We start from the raw sequence: 27,037 nt of genomic DNA, 5'->3' as shown, positions 1-27,037 counted from the left end.
GAGTTTGTGGCACTAGCGGTCTGACTCAGTTTAAGGCAAGCACTTGGGTTAATTTCTATATTCACTACGGATTTTATATACATTTTCTTTCTTTCTTTCTTTCTTTCTTTCTTTCTTTCTTTCTTTCTTTCTTTCTTTCTTTTTTCTTCTTTCTGGTGAATATTGATGGAGATGATTGCCATAAAATGTTATAGGCCTTTGATGTTTCTAATAGAGGATGCAAATGCTTAACAGATGAAAATTATGTTGCTAATAAGAAAATAACCATGAAATGCAGAAATACAATTAGAAAAACTTGTAAGGGGAGCTGAAATATCCAAGACACTTAGTGCTGAAGACAAAGGGGGAGAAAAGAGGCAAAGTATCCTTTGAAGTATGTAAATATTATTTCATTGATCTGCTGTGGGATTATTTTTTTCCAGGCCCATATTTCAACGTATATTGGCAAGGATGAAAGATCCTGTGCTGCATGAATTGTTGCAAATATCTGAAAGCTGAGCGGATGTTTTTTTTCCTAATGAGAAACATGGAATGCACAAAGCAAATAAGTAATCTTCCTCTCAGCTTCTTAGGTTCACGGAATGCACTGTAGAGCTACGGCAAAAGAAAGAAAACAAATAATTAGCTTATGGAACTCTCTGCCACAAGATGTGGCAACGTAGCGGGTTTGAAGGGTGAGTAGATAAATCCATGGAGGGTGTGTCTTGGTTTAAGCACATTTGCTTTTTGCTCCATTTCCTGATGTCCACCAGGGCCCACTGGGAACAACCTGGCACTTTGTTTGACCACCCAGGAATGATCCTTTCTCCCCACCAGACCTCAATCTTAATATAAACTGAACATGCTCCACTCTGTTGGGGAACTACCAAGTGCTACTCAAGATCTCCCAGAGTCCAACCCTTGAATGCCACCCAGAGCCTTGAGAGACCTGGCAACCTTACGCAGAGTGACAGAGTGGTCAGGGTTCCCTTTTTACAAGACCACCGCATATGATAAAAAGAACCTTCTTTCTCTTTACATTTCCATCAGTTCCCAGGATTCTTTGGGGGGGACGACCAGAACTGTTAAAATGCTACAAAGGTACTTTACATGTGTGGTTATAGATGTGAGCTATGACTTCCACATCTCTCTGTGAGACCCTTTCTGCTTTCCTACTTACCTAACTAGCTGGTAGAGAGACTGGTTATTGTTTCCAGAGGTCTGAACTGATTGCTCAAAGAAGATTACCTTTCCACAACTCTCCTCTCCATTGCAGTTTTGTCTTGTTTTAAACTCCATTTCCCTCCAAACCACCATTCTTCTCTCCCTCCAGGCTTCCCGCACCCACATGAAATCAGGATGAGGGCTGCTAAATTTCTTTGTTTTTTTGCTTCGTGTAAATATTTAGCAACCACACTTTCCTAAAAGAAAAATAAAATAAGGTGATGTTCAACATAAAAACACATGAACAGCAAAAACATAAAAAAACCCACAACCTAGTCGGTAAAAAAAGAAAGAAAGAGAAAATGTTCACATCTCAAAGGCCTGCCTGAACAGTGCAGTTTGGAAAAGAGGTCCTAAAGAAAGCAGGGAGCTTTCCAGCCAAACCTCTAGTGGCAAGGAGTTCTGCAGGGCAGGGACTGCCGCACTAAAGGCCGCAGGTGGCTCAATTTTTTCTGTAGGAGTAGGAAGTAATGCATTATGTGATTTTTTTCATGTTGTGTCCTGCCTTGAGCATGGTTTTAACCAGTGCTTTTTTTCCCTGGGGTGACTATGGGGTTGCGGCGCTCATCACGCTTTCAGGCTGAGGGAGCTGGTGTTGTCTGCAGACAGCTTTCCAGGTCATGTGGCCAGCATGACTAAACCGCTTCTGGTGTAATGGAACACCGTGACGGAAAGCAGAGTGCACAGAAACGCCGTTTACCTTCCCGCTACAGCAGTACCTATTTATCTACTTGCACTGGTGTGCTTTCGAACTGCTAGGTTGGCAGGAGCAGGGACCGAGCAACGGGAACTCACCCCGTTGCAGGGATTCGAACCGCTGACCTTCTGATCGGCAAGCCCTAAGCTCTGTGGTTTAACCCACAGAGCCACCTGCGTCCCTTTTCCTTAGGACGTCCCTATTTTCATCAGAGAGATGTTGGAGGCTATGGAGTTATGTGACCCAGAGCTAAGGAGATAAGTAACTATACAGCCTTTAGAAGACACCTGAAGGCAGCCTATATAGGGAAGTTGTTTAATGTTTAATGTTTTATTATGTTTTTATATATGATGGAAGTTGCCCAGTGTGGCTGGGGCAACCCAGTCAGATATGCAGGGTATTATTATTGTTATTGTTATTATTATTATTGATGTCCCTATTTTCATTGGAGAAATGTTGGTGGGTTGTGTGTGTGTGTGTGTTTTCCTGGACCATGGGTATTTATTTTCATGGCTTTGTTTTTATCGAATTTTCACAGAAAAAAACCCTGCAGCAGACACTTTTGGGGGAGTAAAGCAAAAATAAATTGGATTTCAAATCCCTCTAACTTGGGTATTTATTTTGTTTCATTATCAGGCCAATTAGAATGTTGACAGAAGAAAGCAGTTTGTCATCGCTCCCCCTCTCCCCCCGCAGCCGCCCAAGTCTAGAGCAAAGTTTAGAGGCTAAAGAGACTCAGCTATAACAAGAGGGGAAGACACAAATGAGGGTTTCATTAGACGCATGCCGTCCTCCGCTCCCACAGGTCTGAACAGGTGTAACATCAGTCAGAGTGCACAGCCCTGGCCGCAGAACCTCTGAAGTTTTTCTGGCATTCTCTCTTTCCTTCTCTGGCTTCTCTGTTCAGGGTCAATAGCCGAGTGTCCAGGAAAAAGGCCACTTCTGGAAACATCTCCTGCCTTTGAACATCCGCTTTCATGTTAATGATGACAGCCTCACGATGACAACCCTGAAGAGCCTGTATGTTACACACAGCTCTGACATTAGCTGTGACAAATACAGTGGTACCTCGGTTTTCTAACGTCTCTGTTTTCGAACATTTCGCCTTTTGAACGCTGTAAACACAGAAGTAAATGCTTCGGTTTTCAAACTCACCTTGGAAGTCAAATGTGCCACGGGGCTTCTATATTGAGTTTTCTGTATTGAGGCTTCTGTACTGAGTTTTCGGTTTTTGAATGTTTCGGCACTCGAATGATCTTCCAGAACAGATTACGTTCGAAAACCGAGGTACCACTGTATTAAAAACACAACAAAACACCAGCCATTGAAAACTTCCCCATACAGAGCTGCCTTCAGATGCCTTCTAAAAGCCATATAGTTTTTTATCTCCTTGACATCTACCGGGAGGGTGTTCCACAAGGTGGGTGCCACTGCCGACAAGGCCCCAGCCTTGTTCCTTGCAACTTCACTTCTCTCAGTGAGTGAACTGTCAGAAAGTCCTTGGAGCTGGACCCTGGTGTCTGGCCTGAACGATGGGGATAGAGATGCTCCTTCGGGTATACAGGGCCGAGGCTGTTTAGGGATTTGATCCCATATCTGTGTGGGGGAGAATAGCTTTCAGTTGTGGAAGGGGCAGCCTTCTGTTGTGGAGAAGGATAGAAAATATTATAGTAACTCAGATTGAAAGAGAGCTTGATAGCTTTGCCCCAAGCCTGGAGTTCATTGTTGGGTGGGTGTATCACACCAGTCTGTCTCTCCTTCCATCTCCTTCTCTTATGTATAATAACACCATGGGTGGTCTCTCTCCTCGCTCAGCCTCCCTGCCTGAAATCTGGCTGTCTCTGTAGCTAGCTAGCTGTAACTCAAGCACCTGCATGCCAGACGTCATGGCTGGCTCAATATGTACAGAACCTCAGCAGATCTGACTTCCAGAAGATGAGACAACCCTCCCTTCAGACAGAATTCTGCCAAGAGAGACTAAAGCGCAACTGGGTTGCCCATGTGGAAAGCAAAAATGGAAAGCAAAAATGAATGAGAGAGATGAGCTGTTGCCGTTCATATTTCTCAAGGAGGACAAACATGGTAGCTTCCCCAGTTCCAAGTTTAAAGCTCGTCTTGTTTACTGGACTCTAGGAGGCTCCTGGAAGATCTTAACTGGCCCTGCCTTTCATTTGCAAGATCGCAGCTGGCTGTCCACCAAGCGCAGAAATCTGTGATTGTGCAAGTTAAATGTGCACAAGTTGTGAGTCGACGGCATGTATTTTTGAGCTGGAACATGGCTGAATTCAGAAAAGTAAAAATTGGGAGGGCTGCATGATTCTGTGGTGATGATTTTTTTGGTTCATGCATCAATCCAGGAAATGCAGAGTAAGTAGGTTTGTATTAAACAGCCAAATCAAATTTCCTCCTCATCTCTACTCAAAATATCCTTTCTCTGGCTGATACACAATGTATGGGATCTGTTGGTTGCCAAAATGGGCTCTGAGAAGTATGGATTCTCATACTCATCAACTCTCCCACTTTTAGCAGGATGTCCTGGAATTACGGAGCCCCCCTGGCTTCTTATTGGATCCCGAGATGTTGTTCCCGAGGTTGTTTTTTGAAGCTAAAATGCTGTTCAAAGCAGCTCTCCAGAGGAGAGTGTGTGTTGGGGGTGGGGATGATATTGTGTAGTAAAACAAATACAGTGGTACCTCAGTTTTCGAGCGTCTCAGATGTTGAGTGTTTTGGTTTTCGGACGCCGAAAGCCCAGAAGTAAATGCTTCCATTTTCGAACACGCCTGAGAAGTCAAACGGTTTCCGCTGTGTTTTTTTCCAATTTTCTCCATTGACTTTGCAGAACGCCCTTTGCACCTCAGTTGTCAAACGTTTCGGAAGTCAAATGGTCCTCCAGAACAGTTCGGCAACTGAGGTACCACTGTACTGATAAACAGTGAGTCGGTTACAGAGCGAATGTAGAACTTGTCACTTTTAAGTGAAGGAAGACCATAAGGACTGAAGAACTATTTTCTTCTCTCTCCCACAGTCCCCTCCTGTCAACCCCCCTCCCTTTCACCTCTCGGGCTAAGTGAGCAGTCTTGTTTGTGAGATGGGCTTTCCCAAATTCTCACAGCTCTAATCTGGATACCATTTAGTGTGACAGGCTCCTTCCCGGGTTCCCACAGCTGGTTAGTGTTTTGAATTCCTGGCTCATGAACTCATATCAGGCTACATGGGCTAATGCTCAGAGCGCAACCTAGGGCTGATATCTTTGATGACAGAGTAATGGAGGAAGCTCTGGTGCTTTCGCTGTGTTTATAAATCTGCTGCCATTTGTGTGCTGTTCTTCAAATTTTGGTGGAGAAATGGCAGATTGTTCATAATACCTTGTGGAAGCAGTTAAAGCATCAACGGAGGTGAAAATAAAGTGATTAAATATAGTTGGTGAAAGGCCAATAGAAAATTCTGCCATCATTAGTTCCTCTCTCTCTCTCTCTCTCTCTCTCTCTCTCTCTCTCTCTCTCCGTGTGTGTGTGTGCGTTTAGGAAGGTACACATTCTTTCACTAGTATTGCAGGCTGATTACAAACATCACATAACAAATACTTCAGCTGATTCTTTCCAATAAAATAGTATCAGCCTTCTAAGTTTGACCTCTCTCTCCGTTAATGGCTAAATATTTAGGAAGTCTGCAGATCAAGTGTGATATCCACCCACCCTCAGTTCTTCCATCTGTAATATGGAGGAAAATAATACAGTGGTACCTCGGGTTACAGACGGTTCAGGTTACAGATGCTTCAGGTTGCAGACTCCGCTAACCCAGAAATAGTACCTCGGGTTAAGAACTTTGCTTCAGGATGAGAACAGAAATCATGCTCCGACGGCCCGGTGGCAGCGGGAGGCCCCATTAGCTAAAGTGGTGCTTCAGGTTAAGAACAGTTTCAGGTTAAGAACGGACCTCTGGAACGAATTAAGTTCTTAACCCGAGGTACCACTGTACTGCTATTTCTTACAAGGTTGTTGTAAGGATTACAACTAGATAATGCAGCTAAAATGCTCTGGACTCTTGAAAGGGCTAAAAAAATGTTAAGTCATATGATACCCATAATGTACACAAAAGGAAAACTTTTTTATTGTGTATGTGTGTGATCAACTAACACATGGTTATTGCAGAAATTTCCACTGTGGGTGTTTATTTCAGTGTTTTGGTTTGACTGTGCATTTTTTTATTATGTGTGCAGATGTTTTTGTATTTGGTTCCATATTTGTAAATCGCTCAGAAGCCACTTTGAGTGCCGTATTAATCACCACCACAATAGTAATAAATAATCAGTATATAATAGATGATAATCAGAACAATAATCAGAGTAACAGTAATGCAGTTGTACCTTGGAAGTCGAAAGGAATCCATTCTTGCAGTCTGTTTGACTTCCAAAATGATCGAAAACTAAATCACAGCTTCTGATTGGCTGCAGGAAGCTCCTGCAGCCAATCAGAAGCCATGGAAACCCCGTCAGACGTTCGGGTTCCAAAAGAACATTCGCAAACTGGAACAATCACTTCTGGGTTTGCGGCGTTTGGGATCCAAGGTACGACTGTAAATAGATTTGCAGTCCCATATCAGACTGAAGATGATAAGCCATTAGGGTTAGAGAAACTTGAGGAACAAACATGCTTCAGAAATACCTGCAGAGAGCAGACCATCAGTCAGTCATGTTTTGCTCAGCCCTTGCCACTGCTTCATGAGATAACTTATCTAATTCACACTTAAAGGTAAAGGGACCCCTGACCATTAGGTCCAGTCGTGACCGACTCTAGGGTTGCGGCACTCATCTCGCTTTATTGACAAAGGGAGCCAGCGTACAGCTTCCAGGTCATGTGGCCAGCATGACTAAGCCACTTCTGGCGAACCAGAGCAGCACACAGAAATGCCTTTTACCTTCCCGCCGGAGCAGTACCTATTTTGAACTGCTAGGTTGGCAGGAGCAGGGACTAAGCAACGGGAGCTCACCCCATCATGGGGATTCGAACCGCCGACCTTCTGATCGGCAAGTCCTGGGCTCTGTGATTTAACCCAATTCACACTTAGTTAACCCCAAACCCAGCCACCCTTCCAAACCCAGCCACCCTTCAGAAATTGCACTTCTCCAGTTTTTGCCTTGCAACTCGCCATCCAGGTAATGTGTATGAAAACGCATTTGTAAAATCAAATAAAAATTATTATTATTTTTTTTTAAAAGAAGAAGCCTTACCATCCATTTACCACTCTTTCCACTTGCATTTATAATATGCAGGTGGGAGCATGTGTGCTCAGGTTGTGCCCCAAAATAATTTTATTTGGATAGCCCTAGTGCTTTTTTCCTGGGGGTACACAGGGGTACGCATACCCCTAAACATTTCGTGAATCTAAGTTTGGCCTCATTGAGGAGCAGTATCTCTATATGAGTAGGAAAATGAGAGTACCCCTAAAGCGTGTTCTCACTAATAGAGAGCACGTGTTGTGGTGGAGTCTAGCAGGCCACCCCACTGTTGCTGGGCTGATCTGTTTGGATGGCCAAAGGCTGTGATTGGGTACTGGTGTTTCTGAGGAGATTTTGATGTTGCCAATTTGTGGGTTGGGCTCAAAGGTTTTAAATACTGGGCACGCAGCTTTGAGCATCCTCTTTTGCTGCATGCATTGGATCACCCGCCCACCCGCCCTGAAATGGGGATTTTGCACTTGACCTTGCTATGCCTGTCATGGAGTCGCCTGCTTTGGGGTAGGGGCCTGGTAGGAATTTTGTCCATTTGGCTGATTGGCTGGAGCCATTTGGTTTTTGCCTACTGCGTAGCCAATCGTCACAACTTGTAAGGTTTGCGGTTAGGCATTGGCTTAAAAATTGGTTGGTGGAGGGGTAAGTGCCTACCCCTCCAATGCTGGTGCTGCAAGGGAATTCCGTTAAAGGAATCCAGGGGCTTGCCATGCTTTCGTCCAAGTCCCTGGCATAGGGCTTGGGCCTCACAAGGCCTCTGGGAGCATGTGGGGAGAGGTAAGGGTCTGGTGCCCAGCTTCATTTCTCCCCGATATTGTTTTCCCTGACTGGCTTCCGCTGGAATCCGGAAGTCAGTTCTGTCACTGGGCGGGGGGACAGATAGTCATAACCAATGCCTAAGCAACCACTCACAGTTACGTATTTAAATAAATGTATTTAAATTATGCCAAAAACCTTAAACAAAAATAATGTGTGATGTGTGAGTTATTGGGGTAGCTTGGGAACCAGTGGCGTAGCGTGGGGGGTGCAGGGGGGCCCGGCCGCACCGGGCGCAACATTGGGGGGGCGCGCTCTCACTCGCAGCTCTCTGCTCCTACCTGGCTCACTCACTCTCTCTCACTGCAGTGCTGGCTGTGCGAATCCGATCCGAGCCGCTGGGTCGCCGCCCACTGTGGAGGGGGTGGGTGCCAGGCGTGTGGTGTGGAGAGAGAGTGGGGGACTATCTGGGGGAGGGACAGTGCAGCAGCCGCCCAGCGCAGCGCTGAGCGCGGGAGAGAACCACACCAGACCAGACCAGGCAGCAGCAAGAAGAAGCTGGCAGCAGCGGCAGGTTAGGGGTTAGGGGGCGCAAATTACTTGCCTTGCCCCGGGTTAGGGGGCGCAAATTACTTGCCTTGCCCTGGGTGCTGACAACCCACGCTACGCCACTGTTGGGAACCTCAACATGCAAACATTTTTTTTAGGGAAAAAGCACTGGACAGCCCCGCACCTTTGTCTTTTAGCATTTGGACAATGCTGGCCTAAGCAGTCTAAACCCCCTCTTGCTAAAATAGACTGTGCTTCTGTTGAGGAGCTGCTCTGTCACCATTCATCTTCCAGATTGGTTACAACTAACCGGAGCCGGTTCCACTGCTGGTCTCCGTTCAGGAAACATCCAAGTCTTTAAGAAACATGGGAGAGCAAATGTTTACTGACCGTGTAATTAATATGATGATTTGCTCTGTCTATTGGCCCTTAGCACCGCATTTCCTGTGAAAGTGGTAGAAAGCTTCCCCCTTTTTCTTCCCCCCTCCTTTTTTTTTTGAAAAGCAAGCTGCTATTTTACTTTGACGAACAAGTCATCTTCCAAATGAACAAATGATCTATTAGAAGCCGAACAGAGTATTCCCATGGGAATAGGCATTTTGCTCCTTTTTTACAGCTAATTTCTTTCATACGGCAGGTTCCCAGACACATCAAATGCCTCACATGTTAAGCTGTTAGTCAAGATTTATAGGCTCTGTGAGCGTAAGTCAATGTTAAATCGTTCTGATAACATGAGGGCTGGCAGGCAAACTTCTTCTCAGGGATTTTCATTTTCATTTTTTTTTTTTTAAGAGGGAGGGAGGGAGGGAGGCTGAGATCAAGTCGGAGTATCTGAAGTGTTTCCTTGACATAAGAAATGCCTTTCTTTTCGCCCATCCTTCCTATGTCTATTTGCTTCATTGGAGACTACAGCGCTGAGATGTTCTAAGCCTGACAAGCTACAAACCGCTGCGGAAAAGTACAGTGCCGTAAAATTGCTAGTTATGATCACAATATTAAAATGTCCAGTAGCTGGCCTATATACCCTACATAATGTGACAAGGCTGCCCAAAAACATTTATTTTGCTACCTGAGGAAAAAGGTAAGATGGCGTCACCTCCACTTCCTCCAATCAGTGGTGTACAAAAGATGGTAAGCCCATACCCTCCAATATTTCTCCAGTGAAAATAGGGATGTCTTTTTCAATAATACTACTACAGTCATACCTTGGTTGACGAACGCCTCGCGACTCAAACGTTTTGGCTCCCGAACGCTGCAAACCCAGAAGTGAGTGTTCCAGTTTGCGAACATTCTTTGGAACCCGAATGTCCAACACGGCTTCTATGGCTTCCGATTGGCTGCAGGAGCTTCCTGCAGCCAATCGGAAGCTACGCCTTGGTTTCTGAACATTTTGGAAGTCAAACGGACTTCCGGAACGGATTCCGTTCGACTTCTGAGGTAGCACTATACTACTAATAATACTGTACTACTAAACGGCCTCGGTCCTGTATACCTGAAGGAGAATCTCCACCCCCATCTTTCTGCCCGGACCCTGAGATCCAGTGCTGAGGGCCTTCTGGTGGTTCCCTCACTGCAAGAAGTGAGGTTACAGGGAACCAGACAGGGGGCCTTCTCGGTAGTGGTGCCCACCCTGTGGAATGCCCTCCCATCAGATGTCAAGGAAATAAGCAGCTATCCTATTTTTAAAAGACATCTGAAGACAGCCCTGTTTAGGGAAGTTCTTAATATTTAGTGCTGTATTGTTTTTAACACTTGATTGAGAGCCGCCCAGAGTGGCAGGGAAAACTCAGCCAGATGGGCGGGGTATAAATAATAATAATAATAATAATAATAATAATAATAATAATCTGACTGGGTTGGCCCAGCCATTCTGGGCAGCTTCCAACATATATAAAAACATTTTAAAAATTAAATCTTTAAAACCTTCTGTAGACAGGGCTACCTTCAGATGTCTTTTAAAGGTTGTATAGTTACTTATCTCATTGGCTTGGTGGGTCGAATAACTCCACACCCTCCAACATTTCTCCGATGGAAATAAAGACATCCTAAGGAAACGCAGGACACTGTGGGATCAAATCAGAAACCAGGATGGTTTCTGTAAATATGGGGCTGTCCCTGGAAAATAGGGACACTTGCAGGGTTTGTAAGCCTAGCAGTTGAATGCTACTTCAACACTGGTAATGGGAGAGCCTCCTCCATTGCAGCTAAGGGCAGCATGCTGGTCTGGGGGCTACAGAATAGGCTGTGTGACATATTCTGTGTGCTCCCTGGCCCTCAGCACCTGCTGCCTGAGATGACTTCTTCCCACTGCCTAATGACAGGGCCGGCCTTGATAAATATATATGGGCGTAGGACTACTCTAAATAATACACTGTAGGCATTTTAAAAATTATAAATTGGATTATATAATCAATTGGAAAAGGTAGTAAGAGGATGCAAGAGATCCAAATACCTCAGCAACTACAACAGAGGCTGCATATACAGTGTATTTCATTTTTGCTTCTTTTCCGCTTCTTCTATCTGTCTAGGGTTTAGCAACAGCACAATTTCTATATCCCCAGTCCAGCTGTTTGTTTGAAGAATTTATAGCCTGTTCCTTTTCAGTTCTCAAAGAGGGTTACTAACAATAAAATAACCACACAGAATAACAGTGATAAAGAACGAAACAACAATATAGTGTGCCACCTGGATTCAGGTTGTGGCTTCCCGCTTCCTCGCCCAGCCAAATGTTTGTGATTGTATCTGCAAAGGAAATAGAAAACTCAACACCCTGAACGGAGACAACCTAAATTCATGAGCAAAGGCCATTTATCTCATTGAAAGCTGTGGGAGATCTAATGACAGCAGAGAGATTTCTTTAGAGGGACCACCGCCACATTATGCCCCTTCCCAAAGTTTGAGGTTATGTAAGAAGTAGACATTGTTGTGGTTCTAAGTCTGAACTCTAATCATCTGCCATTTTGCACAGTCTGGCTGGAGACTGACTTACGGTGCCATATTTAGAACTGGTCCACAAGCAAACCAGTCATCCAGACAGCTGGCTTTTGGGAGGGATAGACTAGCCTTATAGAGAGTTTGAGCACTGGAGAATAATAATAATATGAATATAAATAAGAGATCCCTCTAGGGCATGATTCTCAAAGGGTGTGGCACGCCATACTGGCTTGGCAGGAGAGGACAGCAAGTGTGTTGGGAAGATTCAAGGACAACCAAAGGAACATTTAAACAAATCCCTGTAATATAGTATTTAAATTATTGTTTATATCTGCAGGATATGGGCAGATATCTTTTCAAAATGAGAGCTCTTTTCTAGTTGTTGTTGTTTTCCCCCAGTGTATTCCTTATCAATAAAGAAAAATAAGTGTGGTGCGAGCAAATTTGTATTCTGAAAGTGTAGCCCAGAGAAGTAAGTTTGAGAACCACTGATCTTAGGTTCCCTGTAACCTCACTTCTCGCAGTGAGGGATCTGCCAGAAGGCCCTTGGCACTGGACCTCGGCACTAAATGGTGGGGGTGGAGATGCTCCTTTAGGTATACAGGGCTGAAGTAGACAGCTGCCCTGGACACAGAATTGACCTGTGTCTCCATGGACAGCTGTGAGTCCAAAATGACTCCCAGGCTGCACACCTGGTCCTTCAGGGGCACCGTTATCCCATTCAGGACTAGGGAGTCCTTCACACCAGTGCTAAGGAGTCTACAAATGTTCCAGCTCATACGTGGAACATGGCCATGTGAAAATGTTTCTCAGCAGTCTCCCATGTGAGACCGTCAACACTTCTTAATTTCTTAATACCCATCAACAGGAGGCCAGGAGTCTGTCTGTCTATCTATCTATCTATCTATCTATCTATCTATCTATCTATCTATCATCTATCTATCTATCTATCTATCTATCATCTATCTATCTATCTATCTATCTATCTATCTATCTATCTATCTATCTATCATCTATCTATCTATCACCTGCCTCTCACCCTAAGGTTCCAAGGCGGGTTACAACATTAAAACACAATATTCAGGAAAGTTAAAAACAACTTACAATCACAAAAATAAAGTCGCTCCTGAAAATATACACCTTTTGTATGGGAGAAACTTCATGGCAACTTTCCAAAGGTCAGTAGGTTAGTTTCTACTTACACTCCCCATTCCCTGCCATCTCTATCCTTCCTCAAGGCAAGCAAGAAGAGTTCAGTGACGTGTTTCTGCCAGGCAAAAATGTCACACTTAAGAATATTCCATGGGGTGAAGAGCTGTCTGTGAAGCAACAGAGCTGGTTTGGAAGAGGCTAGGATGCATGCTTTCTAGGGCTGAACTCCATAAAACAGCTAAGCAATTCTACTGCAAAGACCAGCTACAGAAGGTGCCGACTGGCTAGCATCAGTGACGTCACAATGACACCACCCTAAATTCCTGGAGTGGTTTTGCCATTGTTTTGGGAAATGTTTCTTTCCTTTCTTTATGGGAAGGATGGATACATAGTAATATATATATATATATATATATATATATATATATATATATATATATATATATTCCATAGGCAAGCAGGCTGACTGAAGCATGAGAGAGAGAGAGAACAGCTGATGACCAAAACAGCACTCAGTTCACTGGTATAGATGTCTGTCATACACAGGCTTTCCTAGAATGTTTCTGTCTGTTTCCAGCCATAGTTGATCATTGGTAAGAAAAGGAATATATTGTCATTTTGTCCATTCAGTTTACTCAAGCCCACAATTTGTTTCCTTCCCACCTCCCCAACTACCCAGGAGAAACAATCAACATTTCTTTCATCTCCAAGGTCAACATCCTCTATGTATTAATGTGGATATTATATAATGAGTTTTACATCTTGCTATAGGTTTAATTAGGATAGAAGCTTTTCCAGGGTTGTTTAAAATCTTCCAAATTGTAGAGCAATTACTCTGCGTAATACCCCGACAGCTATTACATTTGGTTTTACTGCAAGCAATAATTGCTCACATTTTCTTACAAGTATGTAATCAACACATTAAGAAGGGAATCTCTTCTTGTGGAGCTGAAAATGAGCTCATTTTCATTTCGCCGTTAAAATAAAAATGAGGGAGATGCTCAAAAATAGCACATTCTCTGTCCTTGGGGGGGACTACAAAAGGTTAGTAAAAAATAAAGAATCAATATGGTGTCCTTTCATCTTGGGATACCCGATACTGTTTAAGTCATCTATCCGAAATGGTTGCTTCACTTATTTCAGGAGCACCAGCAAAAGCTTATTCACAAGACCCAGCCTGATAGTACTCAAGTTTGTGGTCCTATAAAAGAGTCCAAACCCCTCCTCATGTGTGCATTCTCTGGGAGCAGCCATCAAAAACAATCCAAATAGCCATCTGAAATGGAAGCTATCTGTGACTTGGACCAGGTATGAGCAACATCATCTGTGCAAAGGCTTGTATGCTAGGTTGCATTAGGGAAAATATATGATAACCAAGGAATCAGGGCATATCATTCCTCTGTGGAAAGGTAACAGAAGATCATCTTTTCTTCACCACCAATTCTACCATAGTGGACTCCACAGCCAGGATGGTAAAGGATGATGGGATCTGTAGTCTAGCAACATTGGATGGGCACCAGGCTAGTAAAGGCAGGTGTAGACCTTTAGCTGTGCTCTATGCTATGTTCAAGGGACACGGGTGGCACTGTGGGTTAAACTACAGAGCCTAGGACTTGCCGATCAGAAGGTCAGCGGTTCAAATCCCCGCAACGGGGTGAGCTCCCATTGTTCGGTCCCTGCTCCTGCCAACCTAGCAGTTCGAAAGCATGTCAAAGTGCAAGTAGATAAATAGGTACCACGCCGGCGGGAAGGTAAACGGTGTTTCCGTGCGCTGCTCTGGTTCACCAGAAGCGGCTTAGTCATGCTGGCCACATGACCCGGAAGCCATACACCGGCTCCCTCGGCCAATAAAGCGAGATGAGCGTCGCAACCCCAGAGTCGGTCACGACTGGACCTAATGATCAGATGTCCCTTTACATTTACCTTTATGCTATGTTCAGAGGGAATGAGGACAAATTTCCCCACCTTTACACTCTTACTCCCTCCCCTCACTGGTTGCCTTAGCATTTTAGTGTGGTAGTCTTTGGGGGCACTTAGCAGAAACCGTGTTTTGTCCAATAAACATTCCTGTATGGGGGGCATCTTGACTTCACCTGGTTTTGGCATGCCACAATCAGGTGCCGTCACACAGTGTGGCAACTTAGAATTGCAATAAATGATTACTCAGTCAAGAAGATTGCATCCCTTCAACAAGTAAAAACCTACTGGTTTGTGAACCTTACTTACCTCAACGCTGGTGACAAGATAGCACCCCTCTCTTGCATATGAAGCACATTGTAGGTGGCACTGTGGTTTAAACCACTGAGCCTCTTGGGTTGGTGGTTCAAATCCATGCAACAGAGTGAGCTCCCGTTGCTCTGTCCCAGTTCCTGCCCCCCTAGCAGTTTGAAAGCATGCCAGTGCAAGTAGATAAATAGGTACCGCTGTGGCGGGAAGGTAAATGGCATTTCTGTGTGCTCTGGTTTCCATCACAGTGTTCCGTTGTGCCAGAAGTGGTTTAGTCATGCTGGCCACATGACCCGGAAAGCTGCCTGTGGACAAACGCCAGCTCCCTCAGCCTGAAAACACGATGAGCACCGCAACCCCATAGTTGCCTTTGACTGGACTTAACCATCCAGGGGTCTTTTACCTTTTTACCTTATGACAATTTAGGGGACTGAGAGGGCCATGTGGCAACATGTAGGATGATAGGGGGCTCAGGAGGAACATCTGGAAACTGCTGTTGCTGCCCCACAGCATTTTCTGCCTGCGGCTGTTGCTCCCCTCTGTCTAATGGTAGGGCCAGTCATCCTGGATGATACTTGAGTTTTCCTATGAATCTTTGGGAATATAGGATCCAGAACAGGAATTTGAACTGGCTAACCTGCGTGCTGCCGCTTCAAACTCTCCAGCGCCATAAACAGCAGTGAGGAGCTGCAAAAGAGCTTCACTCGTTATGTTCCATATGCAAAGAAGATCAATGGCAGGGGTTTATGGTTGACAGAGACGGTATCATTCTCAGATCATATTCCAACGTCATTCTGCAAAGCGGCGGGGGGTCTTTTCTGTATCGCAGCCTAGGATCAGAAATGGTTTCATGTGTGCTTCTCTTTAGGCATGTGTGTGCGCATTGAATGTTTGTTCTTTGTTTAAATAGGCCACGATTTAATCAAGGCAGTATGCCCAATAACACAACCCATTCTCAGCAGCAGGCAGCATCTTTGCTTTATCATCAGAAGTGATAAACCTAGGGAGAGTGTCAGAGGGGCTAGCCACTTGGTCTTGTCAAGCATCTCCTCCAACACATTTGCTGTGGTGGTGTGGGAACCTCTCTCTCTCTCTCTCTCTCTCTCACACACACACACACACACACACACACACACTGCATATGTGCAATATGAGAACCTGTTCAGAAGATGAGGAAGCTTCAGAAGATGAGGAATCTGGCACTTGCTAAGAACCGAAAAAGCATAAAGACACCCAGCAAGTTATTGGTGTGTTGGTTGGTGGTCTGCGCGCGCACACACACACACACGCACACAATTTCAGAGGGGAGGATGCCAGCATATGGTTCCCATCTTGGAATTTCTCAAAGCTCTTTTTTCACGCTGACTCACAGATCGTTGCAACGGCTCGGGGACCCCCCTTGGTGGGAAAGTAACTAGTCAGTGACTTGGAATCACTTACTTGACAACGTGTGCCCTGTCACACAGGAGGGGAACAAATTATAGCTCTCGGCGATCATGAAGTCTTCAGATGTTATGGTTTTCTTATACAGAAGGAACTTCTGTGTAAGGAAAACACATAAAGAATGTTTATATCCTCCTCTATTTCGTGTGTGTGTGTGTGTGTGTGTGTGTGTGTGTGTGTGTGGACTGTGATTGCTTGTTGGCTGGACAGAATCCAGACCTTTAATGTACTGTTCCTATTTGCACACAAGTAGGGGTGGGCAGACCTGCCCATTTCAGTATCTCTCAATTTCTCACTTAGAATGATCATGGGCCATCCTAAAAAGCTGACCCTGATTTTTTTAGTTTTTTGAAGACTCTATATAGACACATGCAAACATATAGTAGAGCATCCCCCCATTTGTTTACTTTGATACTGACATATCATCATCAATTACATGTTAAGTTACCTTTGATTTGGTGAATTTCACAAAAGGCTATCCAAAGGCTAGCCTTTTGCTTCACAAAGGCTAAACACTTGGAGTGATTAGCTGGAAAGGCTGTAAGAATGAAGTAGGCATTTTGCTGTTCTCAAATGTGGCTGGATTAGAAGTTACAGTATTTTCCAGCCCTTTTGGTCAATCACTATTTCCCCCCATCCTATTCGACTACTGTGAATGTCACAGCTACAGCATCCTCCGCTCCTTTCCCCTGCCTGCCTTTTTTATGAATGGGATGCCCTGTTGGTCAATCTAATAAAGGTCTTTTCATTATACTTTCTCTCTATGTCAGATGGCATTTAGAGAGGTTAAAGGGGGGAGAGTTTCAGAAAACGCATGGCATTTTTCCCATCGGCTACTGTTATGATAGCACAGATTAATGTATGATGCATAACAGTTCATCAGCACATTTACGGCACACATAGGCAGAAACACATTAAATGATACATTTTCTGTGAGGGTGAGATTTGGGCTCTTGAGTCCCATTACATCATCCACAGCACCTCTATTGTCAAAAATCCAAAGGGGTTCTTTGCAAACATCTTTTGACTTAAAAATAAATAAATAGCCAAAGCTAAACCCTAACTTGAATTTTATTTTCTAGGAATGTAAAAAATAAAATAAAAGACATGGGTCTAACCAAGGCTGGCACTGCCACTCTCTTCTATTTTTGTCAGTCTTTCACAGCTGTGGTTGCAATGTAGTAGCAATTACGGTAGCCCAAGCCAATAAACCATTCTGGGGAAAGGAAATCAGTTTCCTTAGTTTGTCTGACATGGCCCAGTTTGGGGCATTCCACCAGCTACTCCTCAGTCATAGAACCTCTTAACAGATACAGCATGAATCATATTTCATTCTCAGACTCCTTTGAAAACAGGGGTTGGAACCAAAGCTTCTGAGTAATTAAAAAAGAAGAAGAAGACAAGAATATCCTCCCATGGTGAGCCACTCTATGCCGTATCAAGCCACGACTTGGCCTGCACACCTCTGTGTCTGAAAACAAGGGAAACTCTTTTGAAGAGTCTCACTGTTTATTTGCCTGGATCCCTCTCTGCAGACAGACAGCCCTGAGAAACTTCTGTACACATGCTACAGATGTTTTCCTGTCTGCCTTTTCTTTTGGCCGAATGTGTCTGACCTCTAACATGCCCACAGGGAAGGGAAACCAAAATAAAACACATATACAAAATGCGGGGATCAGCGGCTGGGCGGCAACACCGCTCTGAAGGCTCTGGACAGGGTAGTAGATTACAAACTGAACATGAGCCAAGTATAATAGTGGGTGCGACGACGTTACCCAGAAGGCAGTGCCATTTTTAAGCCCCATAAGAAAATGCAAGAATGAGCAAGCCATCCGAATGTTGTAGCCTTTGGGGAGACTTGTCTGGAGAAATCTGAGTCTAGAAGGGAACGTGACATTGGAAGATGGAGGCTGAGCTATTTTTCGCACAGTGTAACTTGGAGAGCAGTGCAGGTGTTGGAGAAGCGGGGGAATGGTTTGAAGGAGAATTAGGAAAACAGCAGACACAACTGTGCACATTCTGCATTGAGTAGGGCAGGCAGAGATTTCCTTCCTGTCCTGAGTGTGTTGCAATCAGCCTGTTTCTTTTCTGCTACAGTTCAGCTTCTGCTAAAACCTACATTATCTGTCTCACTCTTGGCTGTGATCGAAACGAATGCAATTCACTACATAAGTAATTTCAGTACATTTCAATGGAAGGGGAAATGTCAAAAACAATGCACACCTAAGAAATTTTGGGAGATGATTGTTCAAGGTCTTTGCAGCTATTGTTGGATATGTGGTGCCTTTTGATCCACTTTTAAGTCTTTCGGGAGACATGGAAAAGGATATTCAATCAGAACACATAATGACAGTATGGAATTGGTTGAGAGCTATAAGAGTTTTCCTGGCCACTAACTGGCCAGGAAACACCTCAAATACCCTTGGTGATGGAATGGATGCTAAAATGTTGTGCAATAGTTAAACTAGTGGAGATAGTTGGATCAAGGGAAGGAAGATTGGAAAAGAAGCAGTTTGAAAGATCATAGTACTCCTTTTTTCGTTTATTTAAAGCAGCAGTATAATCTACAGGTTTTTTATGATTTCATGCTGCTGAGATGAGCAACATAAGGAATTCATCATTTTGAATGCTGCAATATTAAGAAATATTTAGGAATTGGGTATGAATGATCTAACAAAAGTTGGATCTGGAGCGGGTATCATTTGGGCTCTCCTTCCAAAAGGAAAAATGAGTGGGCACTATTTTCTAAAACAAGCCATCATAGACTGTGTGGGGTACAATTGTGCATAGTATACGCTTACACCTTTAGTAGCCCCTGGTCTCCTTTTCAGAATTAACACCCATTTGCAGCACACTGCAGCTCAGGCTTTCCCCTCCTGTTTCAGGAGTTTAAACTGGGTAGCTAGACCTGGACAGTTTCAATCTCACCTGCTGAGAATATCAGCTTTCTGGTGTTTGGTGGGGACAGAGAACTCTTACAGTGAGCTTAATTAAGCATGGACTGTTTGACTTAGCTGGGTTTGGACTGCAATAGGTTATTTTTCCTGGCTGGGAGCCAACCAAATAAAGTTTGTCTAGGATAAGTAGAACAGCCAGCCTCCATCCTGCTGCACCCATTCATGAGTGTCTGAGCCACTCCATGGAATGTTATAGTTTTTGAAGTGGGGAGATCCTCGATTCCTTTCTCCGTTTTGCGTTGTCTCTAAATGGAAACTTTCTGTGGGATCTTAGCTTTCAAATCAGTGATAACCACCCCACCCCGAAGCTAACGCCAATACCAGTCAGTTACTGCACTGTCAGGAAAAGATAAACGTTGCGTCAGGGTGCGGAGGGCCATGTCTTCCATTATTCAGCATCTCCCAGTGCATTGCATTTTAAAATGTACACTTGGAATGCCTTAGGCATGTGACTGAAATGTAATGTATGGAGGCAGTGCTTCCCCCCCAAAAAAAAATGTTTAGGGGTACTCTCATTTTCCTACTCATATTGAAATACTGCCCCTCAGTGAGGCCAAACTTAGATTTATAAAATGTTTAGGGGTATGCGTACCCCTGCGTCCCTCCAGAAAAACCCCCACTGCCCTTAACCAATGACAGTTATCAGGATTCTTTTTTTTGGGGGGGGTGCCATAAGTATTCTTTAAATGTATGCTGTTGGTGTGACCTTAGAGAGAGAATTGTGAGCAGATGAAAACATTAGCAGGATTGCAATAACACTTGGAATGTGGCAAGTACTATGGAGATAATGGATTTATATAAAATCTGGACTATTGAAAAAGATGCAGTAGAAAAGGTTTAATAATAGATCCAGTGTTTTTTTTTCTAAATAATAATAATAATATATGTTTAGGGATACTCTCATTTTCCTACTCATATTGAAACACTGCCCCTCAATTAGATTCACAAAATGCTTAGGGGTATGCGTACCCCTGCGTTACCGCCCCCCTGAAAAAGCACTGTATGGAGGTGACAAGCTCATGCTGAGAAATACCTATAACATACTGTGGCGTTTGGCTGTTCGTTTGAAAATGTCTGTACAGGGGAGAGAGAAAGGGTTAAAATGTAGACCAATAGGAAAACCGGAGGCGGAGCTTACCTGTTTATAAAAGGGCTTACCCGAGGTTTGGGTGTGGGTAGTTGGTTGGTTTTAGTGGGTTGGTTGGTTGGGAAAGGCAGTTGGAAAAGCAGTTGGCAGGCAGTTGGAAATAGAGAGACGGTTAGTGCAGCGGGTTCTTATGTGAGGGGAGGTAGAAGAGATAGAGACGGGATAAAATAAGACTAAGAAGGTAAAGAGTAACAACATTTTGGAATGCAGTTAAAGTTTGTTTGTGTCTGCAATAAACTACACTCTTCTTTGTTAACTTGAGAACCTGCTGAGACTAAGTGATTTACCGGGGAGGACCTGGTTGGTGGCAGCAGATTAGTGGTGTATGGGTCAATAGTCCGTGAGACGACTGGGGGGCTCTGTACGAATGCCACACATACCATCACACATAGTGGGGAGTCAGGGTTGACTGCAGCTCCTTGTCAAATGTTCACCTGAAGCCAAAACTGGGTTTGCATAGCATAATGTGTGAAACAGCCCTCAACTGCTGCTCAGTTGAAGATCTTGCTGGAATCTTCAGCGAGGAAGCTTCATTTTCTAATTTCTGCAAAGGAATGTGCTTTGAATGCAGAACTATCAAAACAGGAGAGCAAATAGGAGTCATGAACACAGGCCTACCATTGGAGATGGTTTTAAAATGGGATGAGACCGTTGTGGCAAGCTTTCTCTCATTCCCTGTTGAAAGTCAGCCTGAGTGAAAGTTATTGGGCCAGGCTCGCCCCCCACAAGTGATTTTATGGGAGTTGGATGAAAGTAGACTCTGGGGGATAAATTATCTGCATTTTTCAGTTGCCACAAAGGGCACATTTCTCTTCTGTTGCTTAGACCAAGAAGTAATATTTACTGCTGCTTTAAGCCATGGTAGAGTTTTTTGGTACCCCAGCAGCATCTGACTTTATTGACAAACGGAAGACCATGGGAATGATCCAAATTTTGTTCAAGGGACAGCCTACAGTTCAATGCCTGAGGAACAATGCCACATTAAGAGCCGCCATGACTTGCAACAGTGACAAAGGGTTTATTTATTTTTTAGAATCATAGAATCATAGAATCATAGAATCATAGAGTTGGAAGAGACCACAAGGGCCATCGAGTCCAAACCCCCTGCCAAGCAGGAAACACCATCAGAGCACTCCTGACATATGGTTGTCAAGCCTCTGCTTAAAGACCTCCAAAGTAGGAGACTCCACCACACTCCTTGGCAGCAAATTCCACTGTCGAACAGCTCTTACTGTCAGGAAGTTCTTCCTAATGTTTAGGTGGAATCTTCTTTCTTGTAGTTTGGATCCATTGCTCCGTGTCCACTTCTCTGGAGCAGCAGAAAACAACCTTTCTCCCTCCTCTATGTGACATCCTTTGATATATTTGAACATGGCTATCATATCACCCCTTAACCTCCTCTTCTCCAGGCTAAACATGCCCAGCTCCCTTAGCCGTTCCTCATAAGGCATCGTTTCCAGGCCTTTGACCATTTTGGTTGCCCTCCTCTGGACACGTTCCAGTTTGTCAGTGTCCTTCTTGAATTGTGGTGCCCAGAACTGGACACAGTACTCCAGGTGTGGTCTGACCAGAGCAGAATACAGTGGCACGATTACTTCCCTTGATCTAGATGCTTTTTTTAAAAAAAAAAGAGAGAGAAAAAACCTTACTCTCTGCTACCTCAATTGAAAGGTACACCCTCACCAGAAAACTCAGTACCTCCACCCCCAATGTTTTTAGACACTTCCTCCCCACCTTCACAACCAGGTTATAGTTGAAATCTATATTTTTTACCTCAAAGTTTAAAAATGAACAAACTATCCGTATTTATCAATCTTTCAAAAAATTGAAATGCTCACGCAACTGGATGCTGGGTAGCTGGCAATTCATCAGATTCAAGCTAGATTGCTTCTGTACATGTCTCATGATGCGCTCAGTTTCTCATCTATTTGTGTCACAGGCTGAATATACATGGTCACCTCCAGACATTTTGTCTACATTCAGAAAGAACAGTAGATGCATCCTGGCCCTGCCCACAACCACCACACTGAATTCAGGATGTCAGAGATTGGGCAGCTGTGTGTAGGATGTTGAAGACAAGCTCAATAGCAATGGTTCTTGCTTCTCTCCTTGTTTAGGCTACACACATGGAGGCAACTATGTGTCTATTCCTACGAAGGGCTTTGTACCATGTTCTTAGAGATGCATCGGGGCAAAGATGCAAAAACCAATGATCAGAGGTGATACTTGTTATTACTGCAGCTGTAAGATATGCCACTATGAGCAAATGAAGTGTGGCAAATCCTGATTCACCTGACATACAGTGGTACCTCGGGTTACAGATGCTTCAGGTTACAGACTCCGCTAACCCAGAAATAGTACCTCAGGTTAAGAACTTTGCTTCAGGATGAGAACAGAAATTGTGCAGTGGTGGCGCGGCAGCAGTGGGAGGCCCCATTAGCTAAAGTGGTGCTTCAGGTTAAGAACATTTTCAGGTTAAGAACAGACCTCTGGAACAAATTACTGTAAGTTCTTAACCCAAGGTACCACTGTACTCAGAGAATAACACCGGTGTGAACTGGCCTTATTTTCTTCAAATTGCATGAGAACATCTAGAATGTTTAGCTAACGGAACTGAATAATTAAGAGTTGGAGAAAATGAGAAGTCACAAAACAGGAACTCTTCTGAAATACAAGCCGCTAAATGGTTTGACTTGAGACCACGTTGCTCCAATAACACTGGAATGAGTAAGAGTTGCGCTGGGTTTTCTACGAACAAGCAGGTGGGTAGAACAAGTGCATAGAATGATAGTCAGTGTTTGCTTGGATAGCAGACAAATGTCCAGTGAATGCAGACACAATCAAAGCTGTTCTTTTGCCCAGTAAGAATGCTAATTATACTGCCTTCGAGTTTCATAGGGTAAAGTACACTCTGTTCATGGGAAAAACCCTCCACACTTTGAGATAGCCTCCCATTGAGTCAGAAATTGGCAGCAATGACACCAGCCCTTTTGTCTCTGGTCTGACCCTAAAACGGTTTCAGCAAAAAGGGGTCATGGCTTTGGATCTGGGAGGAAGTAGGAGAAGGCAAATTATATGGAGAATTCTGTCTGTATCAGGGTTCCTTGGCACCCTCCACAGTGCCCAAAATCTTCACCTATTCCCAGTTCAGTCAAAACAGATTAGAGGGTATCAGGGATACATTGCAGTTTGCAAAAGTGGGGCAACAGCAAATTACTGGAGCAATGACTTTAAAACAAAGTTGTTGCAAAGCTTCTCATGGAGCATCATCCTTGCCATGCCCAAACGATAGGTTCATGTGGTCACATTAAGAGATGACCCACAGCCTCCAGTCGCAGAGGACTCTGGGGTTGTGGCGCTCGTCTCGCTTTATTGGCTGAGGGACCCAGCATTTGTCCACAGACAGCTTCCGGATCGTGTGGCCAGCATGAGTAAGATGCTTCTGGCGAACCAGAGCAGCGCTCGGAAACACCATTCACCTTCCCACTTGCACTTTGACGTGCTTTCGAACTGCTAGGTTGGCAGGAGCAGGGACCAAACAATGGGAGCTCACCCCGTCGCGGGGATTCAAACCGCCGACCTTCTGATCGGCAACCTAGGCTCTATGGTTTAACCCACAGCGCCACCTGCGTCCCGCTATATATTAGAATCTTGGAAATTACAGGTGTCATTTCCCTTCAAATCTGCAAACCTTTATACTGCAGACAAAACTTTAATGAAGGTTTGGGTGTGCTCCACCCTAACTGAAGCACTTTAAGGTTCTATTGATTTCACTGGGAGAGTTATATTACAATCCTATATATGCCTACTCAAAAGTAAGTCTCATTAAATTCATGGGGCTTGTTCCCAGGAAAATTGGTATAAGATACCTGTTTGGCACCTGTTTAATTTCTGCCTTTGAATCTAGTGGGGCTTGGAAGCCAGAAATCCACAGAATGACTCGCGAGTCTCTGATTTGACTTGAAACATCTTGTTAATACAGTGGTACCTCAGGTTACATATGCTTCAGGTTACAGACTCTGCTAACCCAGAAATAGTGCTTCAGGTTAAGAACTTTGCTTCAGGATGAGAACAGAAATTGTGCTCCGGCGGCGCGGCAGCAGCAGGAGGCCCCATTAGCTAAAGTGGTGCTTCAGGTTAAGACCAGTTTCAGGTTAAGAGCAGACCTCCGGAACGAATTAAATACTTAACCTGAGGTACCACTGTAGTGCCATCTGACCCCTTCCCCTTTTGTTGCTACAGGTGTCCCAGAAAGTTAATTTTCATTGCTTGGGGTTGATGCTCATGAGCTGCCTTATGACTCTGGATGACTGTCACAGGGACAAGTACAGGTGAGCATAGCTACTTCTGTTCTAATTACCTTCTCTCTTCCTCTCCAAGTGCTGGGTGCTTCCTCCTATCCTTCCTCTCTTCTTCCGTTGTTTCCTCTCGGCTGTTCTACAGCTGCTTTGCCCATCAGTTGCTGCCTAGTCCATCTCTGCCCTCAACCTGGGATGGTTACTGCACTTTGAAGGCTCACCATTGAATTTGGGTGCCAGGCAACACTTGCACCTACCATCTGCACACACAGCTTGCTGTGATCTGTTTTTTTCTTACCCTCTCCTGGCCATTGTGACCTCATGAGGATGCTGCCTCCCTGAAGGAGAGAGACAGAGAGACTGGCCATTGTGACCTCATGTTGATAGTGGCCAATGAAGGAGAGAGACTTCTCATTGTGTCCTCGTGCTGATGTTGTCCACCTGAAGGAGAGGGATTGGCCATTGTGACCTCATGTTGATAGTGGCCAACTGAAGGAGAGAAACTTGTCCACTTGAAGGAGAGAGATTGGCCATTATGATCTCATTCTGGTGCTGATAACAATGTGAATGATGAATAATAACACAGGACATTATAGGGGCATTATTTGGGAATTATAGGGACAGAACTACCCAAACTGTATAGAAATTTGTTCATGTATGCGACTACAGCAGCAAGAATGTTACTTGCCCAAAAATGGAAAGAAGAAGTCCCATCAAAGGAAGAATGGATACAAAAACTTATGGAATACGCGGAAATAGAAAAACATACCGGAAAAATAAGAAATCAATATCACAAACTTTTTATAGAAGAATCGAAATGGTTTATGGAATATTTACAGATAAATTGTAATCAGATAAGAACATTGGCAGAATTATTGTAACAACCTGCAGTTTCCTAAGAGTATATATTTAAAGTGGATGAATCAATGAGCAAATTAAGTTGATTTGGATATGCAGAAGGTATTAAAAATAAATTTAAGGAACTGCAGAAAGAGAGGGAAGGAATTCAAGTATTGAAATGTTAAAAGGATTGTAAAATTACTGAAATGTATAAAATTGAATAATAATAATAATAATAATAATACAGGTCATTCTGTTGCATAACAAAATATATTTTGTCTTCCAGTGAAAGCAGGGAAAACAATCTTCCTGAGGAATCCGTCAAACCTTCAGGTGCATTAGTCCTTTGTGGCTTTGTTTGCTTCTGCCGAAAACCAGGGACCTGCATCAGGCTGGACTCTGATTTGGTTCTGTGAGAAACGAACGGGAGATTGGGGTGGGGGGCGGGTTGCAAAAGCAAATGTTCTGACATGAATTGCTGCCCTAAAGGGGCCTGGCCACCAGGTTGTTTCACATAAAGCTCTAAACAGTTACCAGATGAGCAATAAAAGCAACTTCCCAGAACAGCAGATCAGCTGCAAGCTTGAGTCAGTGCATTTTTAGGACAAGGAGCCATGGAGTAGAAACCTTCCCCACCCCTAAATTGTCCTTACCTGGAACAGTTTGTTTCTGCTATTGTGTTTCGGTCAAATGAACAGGAAAAAAGTGCTAGCCATTTAAGATGGCCTTAATGTGGCTTTGAAGAGGGGTGTGTACATCAGTTTTTCCCATCTGCACATGTGATGACTTGATCTAATGATCAGCAACTATATCGATACTTTTAAAAAAATGATGCCGCAATGAATTTGTTAGTCTTTAAGGGACACGGGCGGCGCTGCTGGTTAAACCACAGAGCCTAGGACTTGCCAATCAGAAGGTTGGCGGTTCGAATCCCCATGACGGGGTGAGCTCCCGTTGCTCAGTCCCTGCTCCTGCCAAGCTAGCAGTTCGAAAGCACATCAAAGTGTAAGTAGATAAAAAATGGGAAGGTAAATGGTGTTTCCATGCGCTGCTCTGGTTTGCCAGAAGCAGCTTAGTCATGCTGGCCACATGACCCGGAAGCTGTACGCCGGCTCCCTCGGCCAGTAAAGCGAGATGAGCACCGCAACCCCAGAGTCGGCCATGACTGGGCCTAATGGTCAGGGGTCCCTTTACTTTAAGGTACCAAGGCTCCAGCCCTTTCCATGCATTGCTTGCATGTAGGACATAGTTGTCTAGAAAAAAATGCCAATGCAGAATCACTTGCCTGCATGTATGGGCTGTGAACCATGGGAGTGTCCAATTGCACAGGTCTCCCAGTTGCATGGAGATCCAACACATGAGCAGGTGCTCTTGCATGGGAGATTCTCTAACCACATGGTTGCTGCAGGAAGAAGGCTCAGTGGTTGTTGTAAAGGTAAAGGGAACCCTGACCATTAGGTTCAGTCGTGGCCGACTCTGGAGTTGCGGTGCTCATCTCGTTTTACTGGCCGAGGGAGCTGGGGTGCAGCTTCCGGGTCATCCTCTGCCGTCCCCTTCTCCTTGTGCCCTCCATCTTTCCCAGCTTCAGGATCTGTCCTTCTAGTG

General features: G+C 44.3%; 1 protein-coding gene and 1 long non-coding RNA gene across 6 annotated transcripts in view; one reads left to right on the top strand and one right to left on the bottom strand.

Annotated features, from left to right (window-relative positions):
* Window positions 1–27,037, top strand: part of LOC310703545 (uncharacterized protein) — a 165,873-nt gene that overhangs the window by 91,957 nt on the left and 46,879 nt on the right. The gene's annotated exons all lie outside the window — the stretch shown is intronic.
* LOC310703547 lies at window positions 994–25,686 on the bottom strand. Of its 4 annotated transcripts, XR_014524238.1 has the most exons (7): window positions 24,655–25,686; window positions 20,675–20,838; window positions 18,414–18,494; window positions 16,188–16,287; window positions 12,572–12,741; window positions 11,121–11,177; window positions 994–1,400 (listed from the first exon to the last, which is right to left on the bottom strand). It is a non-coding gene; the product is annotated as an uncharacterized lncRNA (long non-coding RNA). The 4 variants fall into 4 exon arrangements; XR_014524239.1 differs by lacking the exon at window positions 18,414–18,494 and having other exon boundaries at window positions 999–1,400; window positions 24,655–25,681; XR_014524240.1 differs by lacking the exons at window positions 18,414–18,494; window positions 20,675–20,838 and having other exon boundaries at window positions 1,014–1,400; window positions 24,655–25,664.

Source organism: Podarcis liolepis, assembly GCF_965112155.1.
Source record: "Podarcis liolepis genome assembly, chromosome: 3".
NCBI lineage: Eukaryota > Metazoa > Chordata > Lepidosauria > Squamata > Lacertidae > Podarcis > Podarcis liolepis.
This window is presented reverse-complemented; position numbering and strand designations above follow the sequence as displayed.